Raw genomic sequence first — 14248 nt, 5'->3', positions numbered from 1 at the left:
GGTTGAGCCAGAGGGGCGCAACCAGCAACCTGTTCCTCGTCCTCTTCCTGACCTTGCACAGTAACTGCGCGAGCAGGCTCACTGGGGGAAACGCGTATTTGCGCGTGCACCGAGGCCAGCTGTAAGCCAGTGCATCCGTGCCGAGAGCACTCGGTCAGGGAAAGAACAACTAGCAATGAGCGATCTCGGGGGAAGCAACAGATCGATCTGGGCTTCCCCGAATCGCGCCCATATCAGCTGAACAGACTCGGGGTGGAGTCTCCATTCTCCAGGACGCAAGGCTGCCGTGAGAGCGCATCGGCTGCACGGTTGAGCTTGCCTTAATATGAATGGTGTGCAGCGATTTCAGCCGCGGATGACTCCAGAGGAGCAGACGGCGGGCGAGCTGAGACATGCGGCGAGAGCGCATACCCCCTATACGGCTGATATACGCCACCGCCGCCGTACTGTCCGTCCTGACCAGCACGTGTTGCCGCTCCAGCACCGGAAAAAAACGGTGGAGAGCGAGGAACACTGCCAACAGCTCCAGGCGATATGCCAATGCAACTGGGTACCTTTCCACAGGTCCGCAGCCGCATGCCCGCAACGCACAGCCCCCCAGCCCGTGTTGGAAGTGTCTGCTGAAACGACAACAAGACTGGACGCCTGTTCTAGAGACACCCAGGTCTGTAGGAACGAGGGGTCGCTCCAAGGGCTGAGGGCGCGGCGACACAGCGCAGTAACAGAGACTCGGTGTGCGCGCGCGTGCCATGCGCGTCTGGGGACTCGATCGTGAAGCCAGTGCTGAAGTGGTCTCATATAGAATAATCCGAGCGGCATGAAGCGGCTGCGGATGCCATATGCCCCAGGAGCCTCTGAAATAGTTTCAGTGGGACCACTATTTTACTGTCGAGCTCTCTCAGACAGTACAGCATCAGCTGAGCGCGCTCTCCGGAGAGGCGCGCTGCCATGGTGACCGAGTCCAGCTCCAGCCCGAGAGAAGAGATCCTCTGCACGGGGGCGAGTTTGCTCTTTTCTCGGTTGACCTGAAACCCCCACGGGTGGAAGTGCCAGAGCACTTTGTCTCTGTGCATAATCAACTGCTCTGAGAGAGGGCAAAAATCAGCCAGTCGTAAAGAAATTGAGTATGCAGATGCCCGCGAGCCGAAGGGGCGCTGAGGCACCCTCCGCGGGCTTGGTGAGGACCCGCGGAGACAGAGAGAGCCCGAAGGGGAGGGCTTTGTATTGCCAAGCTCGACCTTCAAACGCAAACCGCAGAAACTGTCGGTGGCGAGGAAGAGTGGAGACATGGAAATACGCGTCCATCAGGTCTAATGCTGCAGACCAACCCAGAGGACGAACGCACCGGAGGATGCGCTTCTGCGTGAGCATTCTGAACGGCAGCTTGTGCAGGCAGCGGTTCAAAACGCGCAGATCTAGGATTGGCCGTGACCCACCGCTCTTTTGGGCACGATGAAGCGTGGGCTGTAAAACCCGCTCTCCATCTCGGCTGGAGGGAGCGGCTCGATTGCATCCTTCGCCAGGAGGACAGCAATCTCCTCTCGCAAGACAGGGGCGGACAGGGGGCTGACCCTGGTGAATACACACCCGTGACTTGGGGGGCCGTTTCGCGAACTGAATCGCATAGCCGAGTCTGATTGTGCGTATGAGCCACCGCGAAGAGCTGGCCCGCGCTAACCAGGCAGGCAGAGCTCTCGCTAATGGACTCATCGCTACAATCGCTGACGTACCAGCAGTGGGGCAGCGCGGAGTGGGTGTGCTGATCCGGGAAGCTCGCGGGTCCCACGGAAAAGCTGGAGGTGAGATATTTGCTCTCACTCCAAACCCGAGCTCCGGAGGGGAGGCTCGAGGGGTGGGAGAAAGGAGACCGTCCTCCCAGCGCTCGTGAGCCACTGGCGAAACGCACCGAATCTGCAAGCTAGAAAGCATAGCGTCCCAGACTGGCAGATTTCGGGCTGTCACATCTGGGGAAGTGAAAAGTGCCCTTTCATAATGTTTTCATGGCAGTAAAAAGTGCCGTTGGAAATGGGGCCCCGCCCTCCAGCGGGGAAAGAGCAAGTTCCCTCTTCTCCAGATGGCCTGTCCCAGGGGCGCTTCGCGGTCCGTTGCCGGACTTAGCGGCGTTCTGGGCAGGGGGGCTGCCTGCTTCCGAGGTGCCCGACGCGCTCGCTTCGCCTGAGGCGTGTGCGGGGGCGGAGCAGCTCTCGTAGGCGGGCGCCTTCGGCGAGGAGCAGGTATGAATGGCACGGCGGGCGGAGCGGGCTACGGACCGCCGATAAGACATCACCCACCAACTGCTCTCTCACCGCCTTGAATTCCTGGGTGAATTCACAGACAGTGTCGCCGAACCTGGCTGGGGATATGGGGAAGTCAAGAAAGCGGACTTTGTCGACTTTGCGCATATCAGCCAGGGGTGGCGCTCCTGGACCACTAATGTGGACATCGTCCTTCCCAACGCACACGCAGCGGACTCAGTAGTCCGAAGAGCTAAGTCGGCGGCGGTGCGAAGCTCGTAAGCCTGGGTTGGACCCACCCTCGTGCAGCTCGGCCAGCGCCTGCGCTTGGTAGCGCTAGTAGGTGGCTATCGCATGCAAGGCTGAAGCAGCCTGGCCCGCAGCTATGTAAGCTCTAGCTCCGAGGGAGGTAGATAACTTACAGGCTTTGGATGGGAGACGAGGCGGATCCCGCCAAGAAGAGGCGCCGCGCGGATTTACCGCCATCGCGCACTCAACCTGAGGAATCGCCACATACCCCCTGGCTGTTTCACCGTCAAGAGTGGTTAGGGTGGAGGAACACGCAGCACGAGCAGAAAAAAAGTGCTTTACAAGACCGCGTGAGCCTACTGTGCACCTCCGGGAAGAAGGGAACGCCCCTCTAGTCGGTCCGGCCGCGGAGCTGGGGGATAAACCATCTCCAACCCACGGCCGAAGCAGCCCGGGAAAGCACGGCTAACATGTCCGTTTCAGGATCCGTAGTGACAGCGCTCACCAGCCCGAAGGGGGCGAGCGGGTCTGGATCATCATCGGACAATGAAAGCCCACCCTCCGATGCCGCGGTGGACATCTGGTCTCCGGTGTCATCGGGCGTAAGGGCTACCATCTGTTAGACGGATCGCTTCCCCCGCCCGAAGCTTGGATGGAGCGCTTAGAGGAGCGGGAGGTCCGCGGGCCCGTGGGCGACGGATTATCTCTCGCTGAAACCCTCAGATCTGCCCGAGTGCCCGCTGCAGAGCAGGGGACAACTGGGGTGGTTCACCCTTTTGCAAAGGCTAACCGCGATCTTGCGCAACAGTCATGGCATCGCAATGACGACATGAACTGCCCGCGAGCAGCGCATTAACATGCTGGACCCCCAGACATGCAACGCAGTGCCCGCGCCCATCATCCGAGGACAGGAAACCACCGCATCCAGAAACGCACAGTCGGAGCGCCGTCCTGATAAGGACGTGCTGCACGACTGTGTTGCTCTTTCTGTGAAGTTTGCAACTTTATACGCACCGCTCTGGAGGACCGGACCCAAAGAACGCCAGGCAAGGGAGAAACCCAGCTCGACCGTCTGCCACTGCGTGTACACACTCTGGACCGGGAGAATGCTCTCGTTCGCTCAGAATCGCTGGTCACAGCAGGAGGAACCCTCATCGACTCGATCAGAAAGTCTCTGAAGCGAAAAGGATAGCGTCTGCTGGCGCCAGGTGAGCTTATATACTCAGTTGATTGCTTATGCCGCTCACCTGCGCAGGCTTGCGCTGCCAATTCATTCTTAATTGGCCCGTTCAATACTCTTTCAGACGAGTAGCTTCTGAACCGAACCTCCCAATGCGTGGATTTTACAAATCAAATCCACTTATAGTGCTGAAGTTCCCCCCGAAGGGGAACTTCACATACACACTCTTGAGACATCAGAGACTTATTTTACGTCTTATAAAAACTGGCTTAATAGGTACCCTTAAATGCAATTTTATGCACACATATGACAACTGCCATTAAATGATTGCATCTTTGCATTTAAAACAACATAACTGAGCGCTAAAGGTGTCATGGCAGCCTAATGATCACCCCTTCATGTGAAGGGTTACCCATGCAGTGAAGTGTGCCATTTCAAATGTCTGTTTTCACTCAGGTTGTATTAGTTTGGCCTAATATTGCATTCTCTTCAACACTACAATATGCTCGCAGCAAAAGCGACAAGACAAAACAGAGCGTTAAAGCGGTGACAACTGCGCAACCAAATTAGCCGAAGCATTTTGTCATGTTGTTGTGACAGTCTGTTGCGCTAGTGCCTAGTCTGCTATTCAGCCGGAGCAAACACACTGACTAATTGGTGGTATTCTGAACTGCCATGTTGTCATATTGATATCCAAAACTTAGTCCTACTATTATCTCGCGGACTGGCAAACAGACAATAAGAGATGTGTCTTCTATTGGAAAGACCTGGAGGATAAAAACAAACAAGAAAACCTAAAACAAGACCTAAGTAGAAACTCCATTATATAATATTATACAAACACCTGGGGCCTCATGTGCGAAGACTTGCGTGGAAATCATACTAAAACATTTACAGCTTTGTGCGTACGCAGAAAAAAATTCAGATGTATGAAACACTGCGTACACTGAATCCCACACATATTCTTTTGTACATCTGAATGAATGTGAAACTGAGCGCAACATGCACGAGCACAAAACCCCTCCCTGCCTCCTCCCCCGTATGAATATGCTAATGACTATGCTAATGGCAAAACCCAACGAAAAAGCAACGGCAAAATCAAGCAAAAAGAGAAACTTTGAACAGAATGTGAATTGGAGGTGCTGCTTTCGGCGGTAGACCGGAGGAAAACGGTGTTATTTGCAAGTTTGTCCTCTGGAATTAACAACAAAAGAAAAAAATAGAGTGGGAGAGTTTAGCTGATGCGGTTAACAGAGGTGGGTCTGAACATCGCACTGAGTGAAATAAAAAAGAATTGGTGTTATTTATAGCTGTAAAATGTTGTAGTACCCTTAACAGTCTCAGTGGCGCAGCTCGTAAGACGCATGTCATCTTGTTTTGACACGTTCAAGCATGAACTCGGTTCAAATCCAGCATCTGATAAACTCATTCTTCCTCCCCCCCTCCCCCGCTACATATCAGATTTTGCCAACTATTAATCACGAGGAAGACAAGTAGGAATCATTAATAAGTCTGTGCATCATATTTTATTTGCACATTTGTGAATGGAAATGTTTCTGATTCACGCATGCAAATTCATCTTCAGATGGCGCCTTTTATAGCAATGTGTGTGCAGTCGATCGCTCCCATTACATTGGTAAAACAGGCGACTGCTGCAAATTGTGCTTTAATGTTTGGCTGGTCAACTGTATGGTATGGAAACCTTATATACCTGCTAGATAAACTCGTCTTAAACAGCTGCCATTACACGGCTCAGACACTTTGAGTGCAATTTAACACAACTGCCTCTAGGAGTCGCCAATGGAAATAAAACAGACACGCACTAAAAATGTGCGTACGCCAGCCAGAAAGCTGGCGTGGAGCTGCGCACTTTCCCACGTCCATTTCATCGTTAGTAAATCCAAACGTGAGCGACTCTGAGCGTGAAACCTGGCGTACGCAAAGTTTTTGTGTGTACGCAGCGTTGATACATGAGGCCTCTGGGGCCTCATGTACGAAGACTTGCGTGGAAATCTTACTAAAACATTGCGTACACACAAAGCTGTAAATGTGCGTACGCAGAAAAAAATTCAGATGTATGAAACACTGCGTACGCTGAATCCCACGCATATTCTTTTGTACATCTGAATGAACGTGAAACTGAGCGCAACATGCACGAGCACAAAACCCCTCCCTGCCTCCTCCCCCGTATGAATATGCTAATGACTCTACTTTGGCAAAACCCAACGAAAAAGCAACGGCAAAAGCAAGCAAGAAGAGAAACTTTGAACAGAATGTGAATTGGAGGTGCTGCTTTCGGAGGTAGACCGGAGGGAAACGGTGTTATTTGCATGTTTGTTCTCCGGAATTAACAACAAAAGAAAAAAATAGAGTGGGAGAGTTTAGCTGATGCGGTTAACACAGTTGGGTCTGAACATCGCACTGAGTGAAATAAAAAAGAAATGGTGTGATTTATATCTGTAAAATGTTGTAGTACCCTTAACATTCTGAGTGGCGCAGCTAGTAAAGCGCATGTCATCTTGTTTTGACACGTTCAAGCATGAACTCGGTTCAAATCCAGCATCTGATGAACTCATTCTTCCTCCCCCCCCTCCCCCGCTACATATCAGATTTTGCCAACTATTAATCACGAGGAAGACAAGTAGGAATCATTAATAAGTCTGTGCATCATATTTTATTTGCACATTTATTGAATGGAAATGTTTCTGATTCACGCATGCAAATTCATCTTCAGATAGTGTCTTTATAGCAATGTGTGTGCAGTCGATCGCTCTCATTACATTGGGAAAACAGGCGACCGCTGCAAATTGTGCTTTAATGTTTGGCTGGTCAACTGTATGGTATGGAAACCTTATATACCTGCTAGATGAACCCGTCTCATACAGCTGCCATTACACTGCTCAGACACTTTGAGTGCAATTTAACACAACTGCCTCTAGGAGTCGCCAATGGAAATAAAACAGACACGCATAAAAAATGTGCGTACGCCAGCCATAAAGCTGCCGTGAAGCTGCGCACTTTCCCACGTCCATTTCATCGTTAGTAAATCCAAATGTGAGCCATTCTGAGCGTGAAACCTGGCGTACGCAAAGTTTTTGTGCGTACGCAGTGTTGATACATGAGGCCTCTGGTGTGTCGAAAATCTCAGATACCTTTGTTCTCACTTTTTTCAATTTATTCATGACAATCTGCATTTGCATAATGTTATTATTATTAGCAGCATTATTTCATTTATTCATTGATTTTCTTTTTTCGGCTTAGTCCGTTTATTAATCCGTGGTTGAAAACACATGTGGGCGAGGCAGTGGCGCAGTAGGTAGTGCTGTCGCCTAACAGCAAGAAGGTCGCTGGTTCGAACCTCGGCTCAGTTGGCGTTTCTGTGTGGAGTTTGCATGTTCTCCCTGCGTTCGCGTGGGTTTCCTCCGGGTGCTCCGGTTTCCCCCACAGTCCAAATACATGCGGTACAGGTGAATTGGGTAGGCTAAATTGTCCATAGTGTATGAGTGTGTGTGAATAGCCCCTTTCACACATACAGACCTTTCAAGGTTGTATGTGTGAACAGGTCCTTTTTGAAAATACCGGTAAATTCGTTCTGGCTATTTTCCGGAAAGAGAAGTTGTAACATTACCGGCAATTCGCCGGAATGCTGTGCTGTGTGAATGCAGAAGGAAGATTCCCGTAATAAGTGCGTGCACGTCTAGAACGTGCTGACGTGAGACGTCTGCTTTAGCCAATCACAACATTCAGACGCGTTTACGTCCGCGCGGTTAATGAGAATAAAAGCCTTTGAATATTTTCCCAGACACATTTAGCTGCTAGAAGTTAGTCAGATCACGTTTATATGTTCTTCTTAATGCCAACTGTGTAAATAATCATCGATGAGATGCTTATGATAAGCCGTTGTTTGTTTACCTTCAAGCTTTGCGTGTGCCTGTGAAAACAGCCTGTGAGCGCCTGCACACGCACATATTATGAACATCTCGACATGCGAAAGTGATCCTGCGAAAGTTGTTCACAATATTGATCATCCACAGAGTTTGTAATTTATAGTCAAATGTATACAAATACAAGCGCAGCCGTTTAAAGCTCATTTGTGGTGAATGATGTCAGAATTTACCGGTATTTTGGAATGGATGTGTGAATGCTCTTTTCCGGAAAATTTCCGTAACGTCCTCGCCTGTGTGAACAGCGCTTTTTTGAATATACCGGTAAAGTCGTTCCGGAAATTTTCCGGATATTTACCGGTATCACTGTGTGAAAGGGGCTAATGTGTGTGTGGATGATTCCCAGAGATGGGTTGCGGCTGGAAGGGCATCCGCTGCATAAAAACTTGCTGGATAAGTTGGCGGTTCATTCTGCTGTGGCGACCCCGGATTAATAAAGGGACTAAGCCGACAAGAAAATGAATGAATGAATGAATGAATGAATGAATGAATGAAAACACATGTATTTCTCCATTCACCTGTCCTGAATCCTAAAACGTTGCGTGCATCTAAATGAGAACAACTGCACATGCTTGTTTGCAAATGAGAAAACTGTGTACAGTTCTGTTCTTCGGAGGAAGTCAGTAATAGAACATCCATAAGTTATTTTTCGTTCATATCACAGTAGGAGCAACATTTCATCAGGCCCATTGAGGCAAAGCCAGTCTGCCAAATGAGGTCAGGCTCTGCTGGAAGAGCTCTCGAAACACAAGCTGTTGCTGTAATAAGGTGAGGGTACGGAGCGTGGAACTGAAGAACCTTCCAGCACTTCCTCTCCATCTGGAACTTAGGGTTGTCAGGGGGATTTTGGGTCAAAGGTCTTTGTCAGCTTTCGAAAGCTCGCACCTCATGTCCCTCCTAGAAAAAGCTGCACATGCCGAAGGAGACGGAGACTAAAATTGGGTTTATAATTGGTCACATAGAGCGAGATCTGCCAGCTAGTCGATTTCATAGCTAGCGCAGGTAATGAGTGAGGAGGAAATGCGCTGCCATATTATAAAAGGGGCATTCAGAAGTACAGCTGGAAGTGTTGAGTGAATATTTGCTAGCGCTACATTATGGGCTCTATTTTGACGGTCCATGCGCAGAGCGCAAAACGCAGGGCGCAAACGCTTTCAGGGCGTGTCAGGACGCATTTTTGCTAATTTAAGGACGGGAAATCTGCCTTGCGCCATGGCGCATGGTCTAAAAGGGTTGAGTTTATTTTCTTAATGAGTTATAGGTGTGTTTTGAGAATAAACCAATTAGAGTCTCATCTCCCATCACCTTTAAGAGCCAGCTGCGTCACGCCATAAGCGCATTCGCTATTTACAGGACGCAAAGTAAGTCTAAGTGGAAAAAAATGAGCATTTCACAAGCAAACAGTTAACAGTTTTTTAACAGAAAACTGTTAAACAGAGCATCTACTGCGTGAGAATGAGAGATAATGGATCTACTTTCACTTTCGCTCTAGGATAGGGAAACCTTTACGCACAGACATCAATTAGCCTATAAATAATTAATTTCGTTTGTTAAGCGCAAATATTATATGATAGTTTCAAAACTATTTCTAAATTCATTTCTAATTTCCAGCAAACAAATAAATGAACAATAATAACCAAGTGTGGTCAAAAACCTGAGTTATATCCTAAAACACCTGCAGTGCCCCATATGGTCTTAAACCTGACAGGTGATCAAATCTAAGCTTGTTTTTAATAAAACAAATATGAATATGGATATAATAAATAATAGCGCTAATAATAATAACATTATACAAAAGCAAATTGTTATGAATGAACTGAAAAAGCCTCCCGAGATGAAGAAGACATAAAAGCAGTGATTTTTCATATTTATGTAGGCTAGAAAATAATATGTTTTGTAATATTTTAATCCTTTATATTTATATCCTATATCTATTCTTATTATATCCTATATATATCATTAATATTAAATTTTTTTCATATGTAAAGATATTTGCCTTTTGCTCTCTTGTGTGTATTAAGCAGTGTGTAAGCGAGGCGCAACTCTGCGCTGGAGTTTAGACCGGGTTAGTTTTGGTCTAATGAAAAATCTATTATAGATTCTCAAAATAGCAACGCGCCAGCGGTCCGCCTCAGAAAACCTTCCTTTTTAGATCAGAACGCCTATGGGTGCACAAATGAGCGCTAATGCATTTGCTATTTAAACAGCGTAGCGCAACGCCTCAAAACGACTCTTGCGCCAAGCTAAAACTACCAAAAGACTACTGCGCCACGCCTTGCGCCACACTGCGCCGGGTGTATGATAGGGCCCTATATGTCTTTTTCAGATCAGGCTTCTTTCTTGGCCTATCTGGGATAGTTCACCCCACAAAAAATTGTCGATTAAGTACAAGGATGACTCCAAATAAACAAGTGTTTCAGCACCAACCAACCAACCAACCAACCAAGCAAGCAAGAAAACAAGTTTGCTGTTATTTTTCATTGTCCTTTAATCAGTTAGGGTTAAAAATCAATCGCATCGATAGATTTGCTTGACTTTCAGCAGTGAAAATAAACCACACTGAACTGAACTAAACTTTCATTCATTCATTCATTTCCGACAGGCTTAGTCCCTTTATTAATCTGGAGTCGCCACAGCGGAATGAACCGCCAACTTATCCAGTATATGTTTTACTCAGCGGATGCCCTTCCAGCTGCAACCCAGTACTGGGAAACACCCATACACTCTTGCATACACACTCAAACACTACGGTCAATTGAGTTTATTCAATTCACCTATAGCGCATGTGTTTAGACTGTGGGCGAAACCACGCCAACACGGGGAGAACATGCAAACTCCTCCAAAATCAGGCGAACGGCTATTTTCAAAAAGAGTTGCTTTAAAAATACAAAGTACAGAAAATCTTCATACGCCTATATATGCTTTTTGCATGTGCATTTTCATGGGTGTTTTTCGGCCTGAAAAACAGCTCTCCGCCACCCCGAGACCTCCCATTAATAAATGCCTTAGTGGCCGCATTCTCCACCAATTAGCCTGAGTATTCCTGAGTCTTTCACTTCTTTATTTTCCATTAGCAAGACAGTGACTTATTACCCACACATGTTTATGGGCCCAGATTAGCACGGCACAGTTTTATTTCTTCATCTGATAGCTTTCACATGTCTCTGTATTGAAATAGCGGATTGAATTTTCACGCTACATTAGACACCAGTCAAAATGAAGATGCCGCTGTCTCATTGCTGAAGTCTCTGGGGAAAGGGGGGGACCACAGGCCTCTCGGTTTAAAAAAAACGGGACCTGATTTAACCGTATAGAGCCACTTACTCCCTTTGACTTCCAGTTGGAGCATTTCTGAATTAATTTAGCTTGTCTCGAGTTTACATATTAAGAAAAATACACTGTTATGAGCAGGAAAAAAACGGATAGATATTCTTCAAGCCATCAACATTCATTTTCCAACAAGATTCAAGATTAAAATGGAGCATAATTTATTTAAGATGAGCACAAATGCACTAATTCAAAGGAAAATACTCGGTCATCATTAGGATTATGAAGAAACACGGTTAATCTGTGAGCTATTAAAATGACACGTTTTTTTAAATGCATAGAAATGTTTCATGACTCAAAACAGCTCATCCAAATCACATTCAAATCCATGATGTTGATATACTTTTGTTATGTTTTGGTTCTTCTCTCATTTTTCATAAATTTGTGAGCTCATCGTGTTGGGGTCATTCTGTCAGTTTAACCCCGGTGTTTGGTCGATTCAGTTGGTTGAACTCCCACAACCACTGACCACATAATTGTCACTGGAGGTCACACTAGTTATCACACTCTTACTGAAGACAGGACTTTTGCATGATGCATATACAGTTGAAGTCAAAATTATTAGCCCCCCTTTGATTTTTTTTTCTTTTTTTAAAAATATTTCCCAAATGATGTTTAACAGAGCAAGGAAATTTTCACAGTGTGTCTGATAATATTTTTTCTTTTGGAGAAAGTCTTATTTGTTGTATTTCGGCTAGAATAAAAGCAGTTTTTAATTTTTTAAACAGCAGTTTAAGGTCAATATTATTAGCTCCTTTAAGCAATTTTTTTTTCTCGATAGTCTACAGAACAAACCATCGTTATACAATAACTTGCCTAATTACCCTAACCTGCCCAGTTACCCCAATTAACCGAAGTAAGCCTTTAAATGTCACTTTAACCTGTATAGAAGAGTCTTAAAAAATAGCTAGTAAAATATTATTTACTGTCATCATGGCAAAGATAAAATAAATAAGTTATTAGAAATGAGTTAGTAAAACTATTATGTTCAGAAATGTGTTGAAAAAATCTTCTCTCCGTTAAACAGAACAAAAAAAAGAAAAAAAAAAACAGGGGGTCTAATAATTCTGACTTCAACTTATATATATATATATATATATATATATATATATATGTATATATATATATATATATATATATATATATATATATATATATATATATATATATATATATATAATAATTTAAACAAAAAAAAAATCACAAAAATTATTTTATTTATAAATTATTTAACGTGCAGAGAAAAGGCTAACCTAAGAAATGATAGTGTAAACATGCCTTGCTATTTTCCTCCGAAGCTTACAAATAATAATAATAATAATTATTATTATTATTATCATCATTATAACTAGATTTTTTTTTAAACTATATACTATCACTATATAAAATACTATAGTCTATATATTGGTCTGTTACTACAGATTTTTTTTATTGTGTTTAAAATAATCTATGATTTTATAACAAAATCTAAACATATTATGTAAAAAAGTATTTATATTGCATATTGTAGAGGTTGACTATATAAAAAGAAAATTGTTTATACATTTAATTTCATTTAATTACATTTACTTAAATATTTATTCTATTTTTTATTTATTTTAATTGACTTATTTCATTTTAATTATTTCTGTAGTTTATAATAAAGGGTTTACATATATTTCCATCCTTCAGGCATCTTTGACATAATGTATCAATAATGCTCCATTTGTACATTGACATATTATAACATAGACCCCAAAAAATACCTAGGCTATATTGCAAACAGCCATTAGCTGGAATCATTTTGCTCTTTTCTCAATCACCTTTATTCATCAAAATATGGCTTTAATAATATATATATTTTTACATTTTCCTTAGTTTTATAGTCACCTCTATTAATTATTATATTCATTAAATTAATATAAATATATTTATTTATTTTAAATCTTTAAACACTTTTTAAATTGATTATTTTCACATTGTTTAAGAATTAATTCCAGAGAGTTCCATAATTTCACACTACACATAGATTTCAACAAATATATATTTTTATTTTTTGTATTAATGCCTCAATTTAGGCCCAATTTGCTCCTTAAATAGAAGCGCGATTGCAACTAATCCACTGTTCAAGCACACTTTTGTATTAATATATTCTGACATCATAAAATATCAAAGAACAATCATTCATTCATATATCTACCTTCTGTTTCATTTCAAAACATATCTCTGCCACTATATATAGGTTTAATACTCATTCTCTCCTGTAGGTTCCTAATTGCTACTAACAACTCTCTGTGTCAGAAACGCCTGCCAGCAGGAGCCAAAGCAAATGCATGTGACCTTTTGATCTGTACCTACTTCACATGATGCGGGTCAGAAAATCCCACCCGTCGACCCCAGCTGAAGGTTCAGATGGAGATGTAGTTCACGGTCCATTGCAGGGAGCCTTTGCATTTGGCCTGGTGCTTTAACCCTGAAAGCCTGAAGGGGTCAATGGTCAACCAATCTGCAGCCCAGAAGGTCCTCAAGGCTCCTGATAGACAGAAATCATAAGAAATGAGCACACTGTAAAACAAAAAAGCGCAATAGATGAAATAAAATGAGTCAATTACATTCAAACATTGGTGAAAGTGTAGTGGTAAACTCAAAACATTACTATCTGCTTGATGAAACTACTTATTTAACCCTCTACCGCACGCATTATGATAAATCTGTAAAAAAACATATTTGATTGTTTTTCTTCTCTTAAAATGGCTTTATTTGAAGTGTTGTAAAACACTTTTTTTCAAGGTATTTTATGATATATTGCCATATTACGGAACCCCAGAAGGGACGTAGTGGAGGAGAAAAAAATTGGCTGGGTAAAAAAAAAAAAAAAATGGGTGAAAGAAAAAAATTTGGTGGGAGGAAAATATGTATTTCTAAGTTTTTGCGTTCTCTTGCAAAGATGTTTTGCGTTCCCTCACAAAGTTTTGCGTTATCTCGCAAAGATGTTTTGCGTTCCCTCACAAAGTTTTGCGTTATCTCGCAAAGATGTTTTGCGTTCCCTCACAAAGTTTTGCGTTATCTCGCAAAGATGTTTTGCGTTCCCTCACAAAGTTTTGCGTTATCTCGCAAAGATGTTTTGCGTTCCCTCACAAAGTTTTGCGTTATCTCGCAAAGATGTTTTGCGTCCCCTTACAAAGTTTTGCGTTATCTCGCAAAGATGTTTTGCGTTCCCTCACAAAGTTTTGCGTTATCTCGCAAAGATGTTTTGCGTCCCCTCACAAAGTTTTGCGTTATCTCGCAAAGATGTTTTGCGTCCCCTCACAAAGTTTTGCGTTATCTCGCAAAGA

The sequence above is a fragment of the Danio rerio genome, chromosome 7, assembly GCF_049306965.1.
Source record: "Danio rerio strain Tuebingen ecotype United States chromosome 7, GRCz12tu, whole genome shotgun sequence".
NCBI classification, from domain to species: Eukaryota; Metazoa; Chordata; class Actinopteri; order Cypriniformes; family Danionidae; genus Danio; species Danio rerio.
Note: the sequence above shows the minus strand (reverse complement) of the source record.